Genomic DNA, 14,802 nt, shown 5'->3' with positions numbered 1-14,802 from the left:
TCCTGTATTCCTCCTTATTTAGTGTGTCGCATCCTGCATTCATCATTGTTCAATATCTCACACCCTGTATTCATCATTATTCAGTGTGTCACATCCTGTATTTGTCATTATTCTGTGTACAGTTCTATGTTGAATGTGCCATCTCGTCGTCTTTCCACACATTCACATCCTATATGACTCATTTTTCATTATGTTATATCCTATATTCCTGATTGTTCAGCATGTCATATCCTCGTGTATTATTCCTTGTTCCATATGTCACATTCTAAATTCCTCATTGTTCGGAGTGTCTTCTGTAACAGTTACCGTTTTGTTTCTGCCAGACAACCACCTGTGAGACAGGGCTGACGTGTAAAACCCGCCCATCCGACTGCCAGTTCGGCAAGGACTGTCCACACGAGGCTGTATGTGACGACACACGTGAGTAGCCGCGAAAGCTGACTGACCCAATGGTAGAAAGCTGACTGACCCAATGGAAGAAAGCTGGCTGACCTATAGGTAGAAAGCCCACTGACCTACAGTTAGAAAGCTGATTGACCTACTCGTAGAGAGTTGACTGACCTACAGGTAGAAAGTTGACTAACCTACAGGCAGAAAACTGAATAACCTACAGGTTGAAGGCTGACTGACCTACAGGTAGAAAGCTGACCGGCCTACAGGTAGAAAGCTGGCTGTCCTACAGGTAGAAGGCTGGCTGACCTGCACGTAGAAAGACGACTGACCTACAGGTAGAAAGATGACTGACCTACAGGTAGAAAGCTGACTGATCTACAGATAAAAGGCTGACTGGCCTACATGTAGAAGTCTGGATAACCTACACGTAGAAGGCTGGTTGACTTACATGTAGAAAACTGACTGACCTACAGGTAGAAGGCTGACTGACCTACAGGTAGAAGGCTGGATAACCTACAGGTATAAAGCTGACTGGCCTTTGACCTTTGACCGAGTTTTGACCGAGTTTTACGTATTGCCAGATGTTGTTTTTGTATCAGCCGCTGAACGTTTGTTCCATACAACTATTAGATCATTGTGGACTAAAACATTTATGGTTAGACACAAAGTATAAATATATTCATCTACAGCCTAAGGCCATCTCATGTGCCGATGCTATGTAAAACTATCAAATTGTGGTAACGGTACGTCCTCTTTCCTTTTGCAGCTTGCGAAGCGACTTGTCGAAAACGGTGTGACTTTGGCTTCAAGCCGACGGGATGTCCGCGATGCGAGTGTATCCCGGACCCGTGTTTAGTAAGAATATTGTGAGAGATCTTTGGTTGAGGGGAAAAATAAGGGAAATATCGAGTACCTGTACATAATATTCTGGAATTCTCCAAACTGGTTAAACGCTTTCTGAACTTCATTGCGGTAAGATTTAGGGCGAAACTAATATATCGACGGATTATGTCGATATTTTGGGCCAAAAATTTCAGGTATAATCTCTTTAATAAATATAGTAGAGAAGTGTGTACATGTTACAAGGTTGTTTGGCATTAATATGATGGCTTTTCACTCTTTTCAAATCCCCAGTCAGTGACCTGTTCTTTGGGTCAGACGTGTATGCCTAAAGTCCCACCATGCGATTTTAACACTGGGTGCCCGGCTGTTGCCTCGTGTGAAGACTCTTGTAAGTATTATACTGTAGACACTAAGGCAATGTATGAAAGAAACATACTAAAAATCCCCCCCCTCTTCTCCCACGGATGCAATTCTGCGATGACTGATCACATGATTGGAGTACTTCTCCACATTGAGCACTTCTCAGTTATGTCAGTCAGCAGAAGGTTGATGGCATGTCAAATTTGTACATATACTGAGCGACGTTTATTAAAAATACAAGATAAAATTCTACTGATTTCATTTCCATTGTTAACACCCAAAGTTACGATGATTCTACACTGTTCAATAAAGGATATGTATACTGGGTACAGTATTTGCCAGTGGCACTATTAGTTCTGTTAAGCAGTATACAAATAATGTATCACAGGTACATAATTGTGGGTATCAGCTCTGAGCTAACGATGAACAAAAACAGTGTTCTAAAGACATTTTATTGTACTTGCTACTGCATGACCACGTTTTTCAATTTCTCGTTTAGTATGTGCAGCCACGTGCAGCGAGAAGCAGTGCCAATACGGGTTTGAGATGTCGGGATGTCCACGCTGCACCTGTGTGCAAGATCCGTGTCTGGTGAGTAAGCCATTGCTGTACAATCAGCACTTTGGGATTTATGCACTATGCATTCAGCAATCCAGATCCAGGATTTAAGGCATACAGTGAGTCGTTTGAATCCAAACTGCATCACGCATTGGACACTTATGATCTATGCTTTAAGGCATACACAATAAGCACTTTTATCGAGGCTTTAAGGCATACAATGGGGACTCTGTATTTGGGTCAAGTTTTGGGTCCAGACTATAATGTCTTCTTCTGTAAACACCTTGAGGTTTGTTAAGTACTAGGGACAACGTGGTTGTTTCCTTCAGGTACTCTACCAGTAAACCCAACCGTCGTCGTATATGATTAGACTTTACACAACTGGGAATGTAGCTGATAACTTCGTGTCTCTATGTGGATTACCTAACATCTGCATTTCGTAGTTAGTGACCGTTGTGAAAGTGAAAAGCATTGTTGACTTCAGAACCATCAATGTCCATCCGGAACAGTCTGTGAGAGTGAGCCTGGCACGTGCGTCCTCGGCAACGAGTGTCCCTATCACGCTGTCTGCAAGACTGAAAGTGAGTACCACACTGTCTGTAAAGCTCACAGTATACAGGAACTGCTACGAGACTCAGAGGGAAAAAATATTTGCACTACGCTGTTCGTAAAACATTGGGTGAATTGTGTACGTCTATAAAGTTGCGAAAAGATACTTTCATTTCACTGCGTCTATAAGCTAAGAGTAACTGTGCGCGTCAGACTGTCTGTAGATCTCACTGCCAGTAACTGTCTCTGTCACTGACGCGTCTGTAAAGGTCACACTGAGTAACTGTCCGAGCTTCTGTATCCTTTAAGTTCAAACTAACTTCGTACACAACCCTCAGATGTCACAGCACAACCTGTAGGCTATTTTTCCAGACTGCACTATGAGAACACTTCACACTTTTCATGCTTTAAACTAATTTGATACGTTATCCGTCTTATACTTATCTTCTGTTCATTTTTCCCAGAATGCACAGAGGTATGTTCTTTTCGCACATGTCCCTATGGTTTCCTGGAGAGTGGTTGTCCCAGATGTAACTGTGCCCCGAATCCTTGTGTGGTGAGTCATTTTACCATCAGGCTATACAGCAATGATACCGACTGCCCAAAAAAGCTCAGAATTCAGAGCCAGGTGACACGTTTTGACTAATAAGATACATATGTGTATTGCGGAACGCTGTTATATATGACTAGTAAGATACGTATGTGTATTGAGTTGCGCCTTGATGTCTGACTAGTAAAATACATGTGCATTGCGATGCGCCCTGGTATCTGACTAGTAAGATACATATGTGTATTGCGATGCGCGCTGATATCTGAATAGTAAGATACATATGTGTATTGCGGTGCGCCCTGATATCTAACTAGTAAGAAACATATGTGCATTGCGATGCGCCCTGATATCTGACTAGTAAGATACATATGTGTACTGCGATGCAGCCTGATGGCTAACTAGTAAGATACATATGTGTACTGCGATGAGCCCAGCTGTCTGTCTAGTAAGATACATATGATGGCTAAAGACTGACTAGTACAGATGTATGAATGATTATGGCTTAATGCCACATCGGCAATATTTTAGCCATATGGTGGCGACTGACTAGTGAGATAATCTGACATATACATAAAGATATAAACGTGACACTGTAAAGGCAATTGGTCCCATGAATATATACTAACATAGGTAAGGAATACCTGTGTGGAAGACCATGTATTCCAGGAGAGGTATATCTGTTGCCTTGCCAATGTATGTGTATGAGATCATAGCGCCATGTTTGTGGGCGAAGATAACCTTTATGTAGGTAACTGATGTTGGCCCTGTCTACATGGAAATACCTGTCTCAGAAACTGAACTGGTTTTAACTGTTTATATAACAGAGCTTCAGTTGTGCTACTGGACAGCGGTGTGTAGCTGTTGAGGAGCCTTGCTTGTCCGAAGTCGCCTGTCCCAAACGTGCAGCTTGTGTTCAGGAAACCTCAGGTAATCTAAAACAAGTACATTATTACTGAGATCTGGTTCCAAGTGATGCCTTGCCTCGCATCCGTAAAATAAATTGCAAATGTTACCAGTTATCTAATGGTTTCACTCATGTTATTTAGCAATCCGATGTGTTGCCTTTACTCAAAAAATAGGCGCAGAACGATATTTGGGTTCATTCAATGGTCTGATCAAGTCTGTATGATTGAAAAATATCAAAAGCATTTCTGTTCAAATGGACCATATCACCGGCCTGAGGTGACGGAGAGGATAAACCTAAGGCGTTAAAAATGGATATCTTTGTATTTTTCTAGCTTAATGGGTTAGACAAATATTGGTTCGTGCTACGCCAGTATATTGTGACTGTGTGAGATGCCATGCCTCAAGTTCTTCCATGGCGTAAGGGGGACCGGTATGCTAGGAATAGCAGCCCTAGTCAGTGACCAAAATAATGTTTAAATGACTTTAAACCCTAAACTAAGATATTCAAAGATACAAGAGGTTTTTTCGGCAATCTGCAAACTTTTTACAAGAAAGGCGTTCATTACCAGTCCATCTTTCCACAGTTGTTAGATACTAGTATTTGTAACTTATAAGTTAATAAAGGTACAGACAGAAAATAATAAGTAATGAACGATTTTTTTTCCTGATTTGCAGCTGACAGGTGTACTCTTCCCAGAGATCGTGGCACCTGCGCTGATTCCGTTTCCAGCTATTTTTTTGACTCGTCTCTCAAGACTTGTAAATGGTTTTCCTACTCTGGTTGTGGCGGGAACGCTAACCGCTTTGATACGTGGTTCCTGTGTATGCAGGCCTGTAACAGGAATGGCGCACAAGTCGGTGTAAGGCGGGACTCCAATGAATAATTGGTTACCATGACGACCTAGGTGTCACTCATTTTGACAATTGAAACTCCGTGCCTTCAACATATCTAAGTACAGATAGTGCGTGTTAGTCATCATTTTAAAACATCCTCTTTTCTCATAATCATCAACAGTCTAATCTAATGAATAGTTAACGTAACTCCCAACATTTCCAAACTCAGCTGATCCTACTAGAGCAATAATATTAAGGGTAAGGGTATAAAAACGTTAAGGGTATAAAAAGATATGAAAGGAACTTTGTAATGTGAAATGTGCCGGTCTGCGAGAAATAGGTCGGCGGAGAGAGAGTTAAAAAAGTCGTTTTATATGAAGTAACTACTACGCTCTACATTGGATTTCTCAAAAAACCTGCCTACAAACCGGATCCTAATGATCATACGGATTGTTAATTCAAACTCAAAGTTTATAGAGAAGCTTTTAGTCTCGTTTTTGTATGATCCGAATGCACGGTGTATGGTTAAAGAGACATATTACTGTTGTGAAGTTTAACTTTGAGATTGTTCAAGTTTGAGATTGTTATCAGTCATCAGGAGGCCATTTGACATTAGCTACCTTCTTTACATCCTTTGTAGAGAGTACTTCTCTGGGTTTAACGAATGAGTAACGGCACTTTTAATACAGAACATGGGCGAATATTCACGAAGAAAATAATATTTGCCAAACGCCTTCACATCAGACTATCATCGAAACTTTCTTATTTAGTTCTCACTTGTTCTTCTTTCATATTTGTACATCACCAAATGACGTGGATTTGAATAAAATACCTAAACATGTTGATTGTTTTCGTGTATAATTGAAGTAAACATTACCATTGCCACTTGTATCCAGTTAGTTATGTAACAGTTGTAACGGCGAACACGTAATTGGTTTGAAATTCCGAGTGTAAATACTACCGAGAACAGTTATGGTGTTCTGTTGATGTGGCGTTAATCCTGTGGGCGTATGAATGTACTGATCTTACAGGTATACATCACAAACTTGGCTGCGTTTGTCATTCACGAGCCAAGAACCTTATGGTTTGTTCTCGATCGACACGGCGACTGCAAGATACCTTGTGGTTTTCTTGATCAACAAGACGCCTACGAGATGTGCACAGCCAAGTCAAATACCTTGTGGTTTTCTTGATCAACAAGGCCCCTACGAGATGTGCACAGCCAAGTCAAATACCTTGTGGTTTTCGTGATCAAGAAGACTCTTGCGTGATGTGCACAGACGAGTCAAATACCTTGTGGTTTTCTTGATCAACAAGGCGCCTACGAGATGTGCTCAGCCAAGTAAAATAGTTTGTGGTTTTCTTGATCAAAAAGACGCGTACGAGATGTGCACAGTGAAGTAAAATTCCTTGTGGTTTTCTTCATCAAGAAAACGCCTACGAGATGTGCACAGCCAAGTCAAATTCAGAGGTTTTTTTCTTGATTACCTTTTACACCATGCTTGTAAACTACAAATTATTATACAAGACCATTTTTATGATCACGTTATGTGAGGAAGTGATTTTCATGCGTTACACGCCCGTAGTCTAGTAGCCGCTACTTAGGCACCACGTAATTTATTTTAAGGCTATCCGTTTGCCCGTTCGCCAGACCTCATCGGGAAAATCTGAAGACTTCTCTATAGTACGTCTATAGTACAAGGGACACGTCTTTGACAAAAAGACAGTATCAAAGTTAATAGGTATAATATATTGTTTGTATACATACTTATTCATGTCCAAGTAAGTAATCACATCGTGGATTAGTATTACATTTTCTGGTTACGTCCCCACGAGTTGTACGAACAAAGGTTGTACTTATATTTGCCGGAGGTGAATGTGAGATGAACATGTGCTGAACCGTGTGAGACGAAGACATCTCGTTAGACAGTTTTAATGGTTAACTCCCTCATCTGTACATCTACAATGGTCGTGTTAAATGGCCCAGGCACAAAATTATCCCATCATTAAACTCATGTTTGTGGATACATATTATAATTCATAAACGGAAGCAATTTCTCCACACTTCCTCCCCCCCCACTCCCCACCCCACACACATAAAAAGCCTAAGCCAATGTGGATATTTAATGACAACGATTGTTTTAGGTCTTTGATGATCGCTTTATCCCCCTGGGAACGAAAAAATAATCACGGTCCGCCTTTATATGTGACAAGTCAACTGTGGGAGTTCGGCTAAATTCTCAAATCTTTGATGAACTTTATATGATTTCTCATAATCATATTTAAAATGTTTGCTTCAGCTATGTGAATCATTTGTAGTGAGGCGTATATATAGATAGGGGCCGTCGGATTCCTCCTTAAAACTAAGTAAAAACACCCTACCCGAAGGCTATTCCCTGGCTGTCTTAAAGGAGCTGTCTCATGACCTTTTGCATGATCAGTTTTTGTGTTCTGTTTGACTACAGGACATTTTCCATATCATAATATTTGAAGTTGAATCCTGTTATTTATGAAGTAGGAATAAATTACTATATACATAACTTTATGGTGATATGTGTATCCCTTAGGTGTTCCGAAAATGTTAAGATACGCCTTTATGTCATACAATTTAGCCAGACAGATATATCTGACTGTGAGGGGCCTCCGTGGCTCAGATGGTTAGCGCGCTAGCGCAGCTTCATGACCCAGCAGTCTCTCACCAATGCGGTCGCTGTGAGTTCAAGTCCAGCTCATGTTGGCTTCCTCTCCGGCCGTACTTGGGGGAGGTCTGCCAGCAACCTGCGGATGGTCATGGGTTTCCCCGGGCTCTGCCCGGTTTCCAACCACCATAATGCTGGTCGCCGTCGTATAAGTGAAATATTCTTGAGTACAGCGTAAAACACCAAATAAATAAATAAATTAATATATCTGACTGAAGAAAGATTGACCACGTCAAGGAATACAGAAATGCCAGTAAGTCGGGGAATAGATGGTTAAGAAATTATGGACAGGTAGCATTAGGTTATATTATTAGGTCGTGGCCAAAAGTATTTTTCTTAATCATCTGACACATGAAGTTTTGGGTTATGGACACACTGTAAATCTTCATCCATTTCAACCACTTATGCTCTTTTCCAGTTGAATTTATGCGCACGATTATAATGAAAATAACTCTGAAAATGATTTGTTTATAACACTAAAGATGCAAGCTTCGTAAAACTGTGCAGATTATTTCTCTACACCCCATAGTTTTTTCAGAATTTTTAAAAATGTTGGTGGCAGTGGTGGTTGAATAGGTTGAAGAATTTGATTAGTAAATTTTCATGATTCCGGTGCTTCAACTGTTGTTGAGGGCCTTGGTACCAAAAAGGTTCGGAATGCCACTTAGATGGTCTTACATGATGTTTACTGGAAAAATCACTTCGAAAAAAGACTTAGTACGATGCTGTACGAAATAAATACGGCATGCTTATCAACTCTCAAGCATGCACCAGGATGTACGAAAACTACCCTAAGAATATATAGGCAAGATTTTACTGAAATATATTTTGTTGTGGTTTTCTGCTCCTTAAAAATATTGTTGACAGTCATTTAATAAAAAAATTGTATTAATCAATGTTCAAGTGCACCAACACACTATTTCACTTGTGCAATAGTTATACATGGTGTGAAGTCCAAACCCTCTACCCGATCAGTGTTATGTTATAATTTACAAGCCGTCGTGATTTTTCCATTCCTTTTCAAGCGATCATTCATTCTATGAAGCTGGGTGCCGTTCCAGAAATGAAGCATTTCTGAACGTTTGTCACATTTTAGGGAAAAAAATCATATTATAATTACGTAACATGTGGTAAGTGTCAAAATGGAATTTATATTGAGATAGATAAACACATGTTTTTTTCCGTGTTGTAGATAAGTCTTTTTTGTATAATTATGTAGTGTATTATATCACACTTAATTAAATGCATTGAAAACCTCAATGAACTGTTGTGATATAACCCCCCCCCCCCCCACACACACACAAAAAACACGAATCTTATGACGAAATTTGTTAGTATTGTCTAGATATTTCTGGATACTATATTCGACAAGTTGGAAATGGATACGACGTGATCATGAATGAATACATTTGCATAGTTTATCAGGTACAAAGTGGGTAGGCCCAGGTTAAGGAAACAGCGGAGAATACATGTCGTGCAACCATGCATACACGTCTACGATTCATTCAAGTTTACTCCAGTTCAGGCTTTATATGAATATGGTGGGAGAAAACCTGGCAAAAGTTTGGGGGGAAACTCACGACCATCCAAAGGCTGCTGAAGGACCTTTCCCACGCACGACCGAGTAGGAAGCCAGAATGAGCTAAACTTGAACTCACAACGATTACTTTGGTGAAAGGCTCCTGAGTCAATGTGCTGTAAAGTTAAGATTTCCGACAGCGTTTCATTTCCAACTCTGATTTAGTGTAACAATGAAGAATTCAATTTTATTCGTTACGTGGTTACTTTGTAGTAGGATACGGGAATGCGTGGTGTCAGTAATCTTTACATTGAACGAGGCGTCATGAGGCTTACTGACATCATATATTTCCGAGTAGACTTAGCCATGTCACGAATGTATCCTGCGGACGACCCATCAATTCATTGCTGGAAACCTATGTGTAGATGAATCGTTTCAGCGATATGTTTTAACAACCGAACAGAGGGGCACAACCTCCTCAGCAGACACATTTGACGTCGTCTACAGGATTCCAGAATATACATGTGCCCTATATGACCGTTGTTGTCTAATGAAAAGCAGAGTATTTTGTCTGATGTAGGATAAAAGGTTTGAAAACGTCTTTGTATAAGCCAATATGTCAGGATCTCGCCGCATGCAGATCCCACTGCAAAATGCGACGCAATTGTGTAATCAGTCCTCACTGTGCGACATCACGCACGTCACCGCGTGCAGGTTGCACTGTAAAGATAGCGACGCGATGATGTCGTCAGTCCTCAGTGTGCAACTGTGTGATCAGTTCCCGCTACAGCATGTGCGACATCACAATCGTCATGGCATGCAGATCGCTCTGCAAATAGCAACGCAATGGTGTGATCAGTCCTCACAGTTTGACATCACGAGCGTCGTCGCAGGTAGGTTGCACTGTAAACGTAGCCACGCAATGATATCGGCAGTCCTCACTCTGTGACATCATGAGCGTCATTATATGCAGATCTCGTTGGCATATGCGTACAGCTTACAGTGTAATCCTAGCTTTACATACCTTCCTACGTAAACTGTGTTAATCCAACGTACCCGTACTGAGTTTTGTGTTCTATTTGTCCATATTTTTAAATAGGAAGATTTCCGTGCACTGATAATTTTATTTTCTTTTGTCTGAAGGAAGAAAAAATGTAAGCAATGTGAATGGGCTGTTGCTGTTGCGCGCACTCATGAAGTGGATGGTTTTGCTTCAGCGATTTTTCCCTATTTGTCTGCACTTTTAATGTAAACTAAAGTGTGTATGTGTGGAAGATTTAACAATTTCTTTTGTGCATATAAATGTTGTTTTTACGTAAGCAAATCTATAGGCCATTAGTTTACACTCTTTTAAGCCAGTGTATGATTAAAGTGTAATTCCCTCTGTGTTTGTCACTGTGCATCGTGGGTATATACCAGGTTCTTTATAATGTATGCCCGGCGGGATTTTAGAATAGTTTGCACTGTCGCCCAGTAAACTCTTTGAATTAACGTATGTACAAATTATGCATAACTAATCATCATAATGACTACCTTTACGGGACACGCAGGTAAAAAATGTTACCCCAAAAACTGTTGTGGATCCAGTATAAATGCGAGTAAAAACCATGCACTCCGCCTTTAACCCATCTGAAATTAAGATGGGCTAATCTGTAACCGGACATCTTGGAAGGTGTTCTTAATATTTTAACTTGGAATTTCACATTTAAATTACATTAAAAAATTTAGGAAATTAAGAGATTTCTTTCAAGCGCTTTTTGTTGGAAGTTTCTCTCTCTCTTTTTTTTTTGTCACAAAATGTATTTACATAAAACGTTTACTGTCCAGATGAAGAGGGAATAATGTATAACACAACGAACAGATGGAGTGGCAGCGTAGGCAGTAGGCTAGTAGCTGAGGGGGACAGAAGTTGCTGATTACAATTGGTACCACGGAATCGGGTCAAAAAAAAACTTTGTTAATGTATTTTTTTATTTGATTGGTATTTCACTTATACAATGGCGGCCAGCGTTATGGTGGGAGGAAACCGGGCATCCGCATTCGTTGCTGACAGAGCTTCCCACATATATGGTCGTGGGACCGCATTGGTTAGAGGTTTCTGAATCACTGCGTCGCCCTTATGCGCTTGGCGCTCAGCACTAAAAGAGGTTAGATCAAGGAAACGGGACTGGTCAATGTAATGTGACTGTTATGTCTGGTGTCTTCATGATGCTTCAGTGGCGACAGAACTTTGGCGGTATCGACTCGCCATGCCACAGTACACACACCTAATGACTCCTCGTCATTTGACTGAAAACTTCTTAAGTACGACGTAACAACCCAAGCATACATACATACAAATGGTGTCATTAAGTTCGTTGTCACAGAACACTAGCTGGAACAGTAAGTTACCCATTTGAAGGTGACAAGTTGTGATTAATAACACAGGAGCTGTCATCAAAGCGAGTTTGACACGTCACTCATAGTGAAAAGAGGGGGTTGTGCAAGACTTTATCTTGCCATACCGGCACAGACAGAGAGCAGTGGTTTATGATTTGTTGTCTTCTATGCGATTTTACTTCGCATCTTAAAGTATTTGTCTTTTTACATTATTTATAATTAAGACCTTATAGTTAGGCGTGTCTATATCAAGGCATTTTAATATTGTCTGTCAACATTGTCATGCCATGGTCAAAGATGTCGATATATACAAAAATTAATACCCACTCTGTAGAGTGTAGAGAAAAGTATTGGGCAGCGTTGTACATTGCTAAGATCGATGCTTTCTTATTCGTAGATCCTAGATATCTGTTGCAAGAGCTCAAAAGTCAGAACAGTTAGGAAAGCGCTTGTTCGGATCCGCCAAGGCCCGCTTTCACCAGGTTGTTCTTGAGCAACTTAGCCACATTTGTAACCATGTGTGGTATAGTTTCAGTTTGCGACTGACTTGTTGAACGTACCCTGTTTTGTTTATAACACTATAGTGTCCAGGACGGCTTAGGCTTTGTTTCTGATTTTTCAAAATTGTCCAGTGTTCAGAGAATCAGACAAAGCGCATAGTACTTCCTGTCGAGTGTTATTAATACACGGTACATATTCTGATGTCCATCAGCTAATGTATTGTTAGGTAGAAGATTAATTCGTGTGACTAATTAGTGATGTTATTAAAACGGCAGCTATTGTTCGTTGATCTTGATAAGGAGAGGATTAGAGACAGACTTGTGATGGATATAGGTAAAAAGAGAAGATCGTTAAATCTGATTCATGACATGTTTGTGGCGTATGCCCCAGGGTAGACGCAGACACAACGCAAGACCAGATGATACCTAGGGATTTTTATTCTGTTGGGTTACTGAAAAAACAGGCAAACTAAAATTTAGAGATACAAACAAAGACGGACTGCAGGTTTAGATAAGCGATACACAAGTTTTGACGTATATAATCATAAATAAGTTCGCGTGGCATTTACTCTGAATTTGAGATAAAGGGCAGCAGATATTACTAGCAAGTTGTGTCAAATACAGTTCTCTATCTCTTCGACTTTCTACAAACATATGTATAGCAAATCTGTTACGTCCTTTTTGCATACGATAGGTTAACTCTGTCAAATGTGCGAGGCCCGAGAAATTCTAGATCTGCCGTAATATTCACATATAGCTTGACAAATCCGAATGGCCGAATGCGACTATTCGTATTTATGACAGATTGGCAAGCTCTGTTTCATACGATTTCTACTTGATATCGATTTTTCACACATTTCGATTTTGTTCAGTTCTCCAAATTGAAACGACAAATCCGCCTTGTAAAAAATTTGCAAGTCGATGCAAAATATTGCCTAGGTTCACTTTTGCTTCTGTTGATTGTTTGTTGAGTTGTAATCACGGGCATGTGGGATCTATAACAAACCCTATCCCGCAGTGTTCTGGAGTGTACCTTTCAGTATGTGCACCATGAAATTTCAGTGCGTCACATATGTATAGTGCTGTCTGAGTGTAACGCGGTGCCGAAGACATAAGCCACGACGTTCCACTAGTATCATTATACATACTGACATCGGGCCGACCAGTCTTAACCCAGAGGTCAAGCGAGGTACATGTAACTGTCAAATGTATTTATGTTAGTTGTAATTCTCGGAATTGAACCTCGGGTTTAGCGTTTACGGATCAAACGCTCTCTCCACTTCATGCCAGCACAGCCCGTCTATCCGTTTGATCCAAGCGTCAGGCTCAACATTCGTATACTGCTTATAAACCTTCAAGGGGGCTTCCAAGTCGATAATCGCTGGACTCGTTTCTAAAACGACTTAAAACATCAGTTCCCAATGGAACTGGTAAGAGATAATTGCATGTACATGTATATTAACGTATTAACCTGTACATGTATAGAGACGTAGTAAATAAAGCTCATTACATGTGCATGTATATAGACCTTTTTTATATTAACATTTACGGCTAAACACCATGAGGATATACCATAAAAGGAAGTCACTTTTTGATACCTAGTTTTATCACGATCACGATTCGGGTGCTATAATGTTTCTGTAAAGTAGACCTCCCGAATATAGAATTATGCTGAACACAAATGTTTCCTTAGATACCATAAGTTTATGTGTAAACCTCTTACTTTTTATTTATTTGTTTGATTGGTGTTTTACGCCGTACTCAAGAATATTTCACTTATACGACGGCGGCCAGCATTATGGTTGGTGGAAACCTTGTATGTCAGAAGAAAAAATGTTTAAATCCGCCAGACGAATCTACTAACGCGAGTTTGCAAAGCACCATTATAGCCAAACCGGTCACGTAATGACTTCTTTAGGCGAAAACTGTGCAGTCACTGTTTGCAAAGAAGTGTTTTTATTCGAGCCCATAAAACCTTTTAAAAAAACCTTTTTTTAACTTTTAAATACTTCGTGCGTTCAAACGCATAACGCATTGACGTTATATAATGTCAGCTTCCATGCAGTCAATAATTTCAAACTGAATTTTGCAAAAACATTTTCTTTAATACAAAGCTTTATAATTTTGCTGCCTGGATTTCTTCTTGAGTCTCTTTTGCTGCTATTGAAACATTTACATGAACAGTAAATTACATTTACAACTCTCACAAAAAATAAACTGACCGACCTTCAGCGATTACATATGACCATTTGACAATTACCACACCGTCGTCGCTGCTTTATTTTCACTCTCTGTGATGTAGTCTTTAACACTGAATGGTTCCTGTTGTAACACATGCTCACTCAAGTGTATTTGAGCTTCTTTTCATTAATTTTCATATTTTACAGCTATTTTACTCCTTATTTAATTTATTTTTCTGATTTTGTTTTGCGCTGTCCAGAATATTTCACTTGGACGATGGCGCCATGAATGCCCGAAACCAGAGTGCCCGAAACCAGAGTGCCCGGGGTAAACCATCTACATTTGTCAAGTTATTGTCGAACTTTCCCACATGTGAAGCTATATTGTTGGAAAACATTTGGTCTTCAACGAATGTTGGATCGTTTATTATCACCAGGGCAACACTAACAATGAGAATTGTTCTTAATTACCGTTTCTTCCAAGAAACCGGCGATAAACTGAAACATCGTTCTTCCCAGGGACAACGGATGG

At 40.1% G+C, this 14,802-nt stretch overlaps 1 long non-coding RNA gene across 1 annotated transcript; it reads left to right on the top strand.

Annotated features, from left to right (window-relative positions):
• Positions 1 to 222: 222 nt before the first annotated feature.
• LOC135467495 (uncharacterized) lies at positions 223 to 1,597 on the top strand. Its single transcript, XR_010444165.1, has 3 exons — positions 223 to 420; positions 1,160 to 1,248; positions 1,528 to 1,597. It is a non-coding gene; the product is annotated as an uncharacterized LOC135467495 (long non-coding RNA).
• The last annotated feature ends 13,205 nt before the right edge of the window (positions 1,598 to 14,802 follow it).

The sequence above is a fragment of the Liolophura sinensis genome, chromosome 6, assembly GCF_032854445.1.
Source record: "Liolophura sinensis isolate JHLJ2023 chromosome 6, CUHK_Ljap_v2, whole genome shotgun sequence".
Classification (NCBI taxonomy): domain Eukaryota; kingdom Metazoa; phylum Mollusca; class Polyplacophora; order Chitonida; family Chitonidae; genus Liolophura; species Liolophura sinensis.
This window is presented reverse-complemented; position numbering and strand designations above follow the sequence as displayed.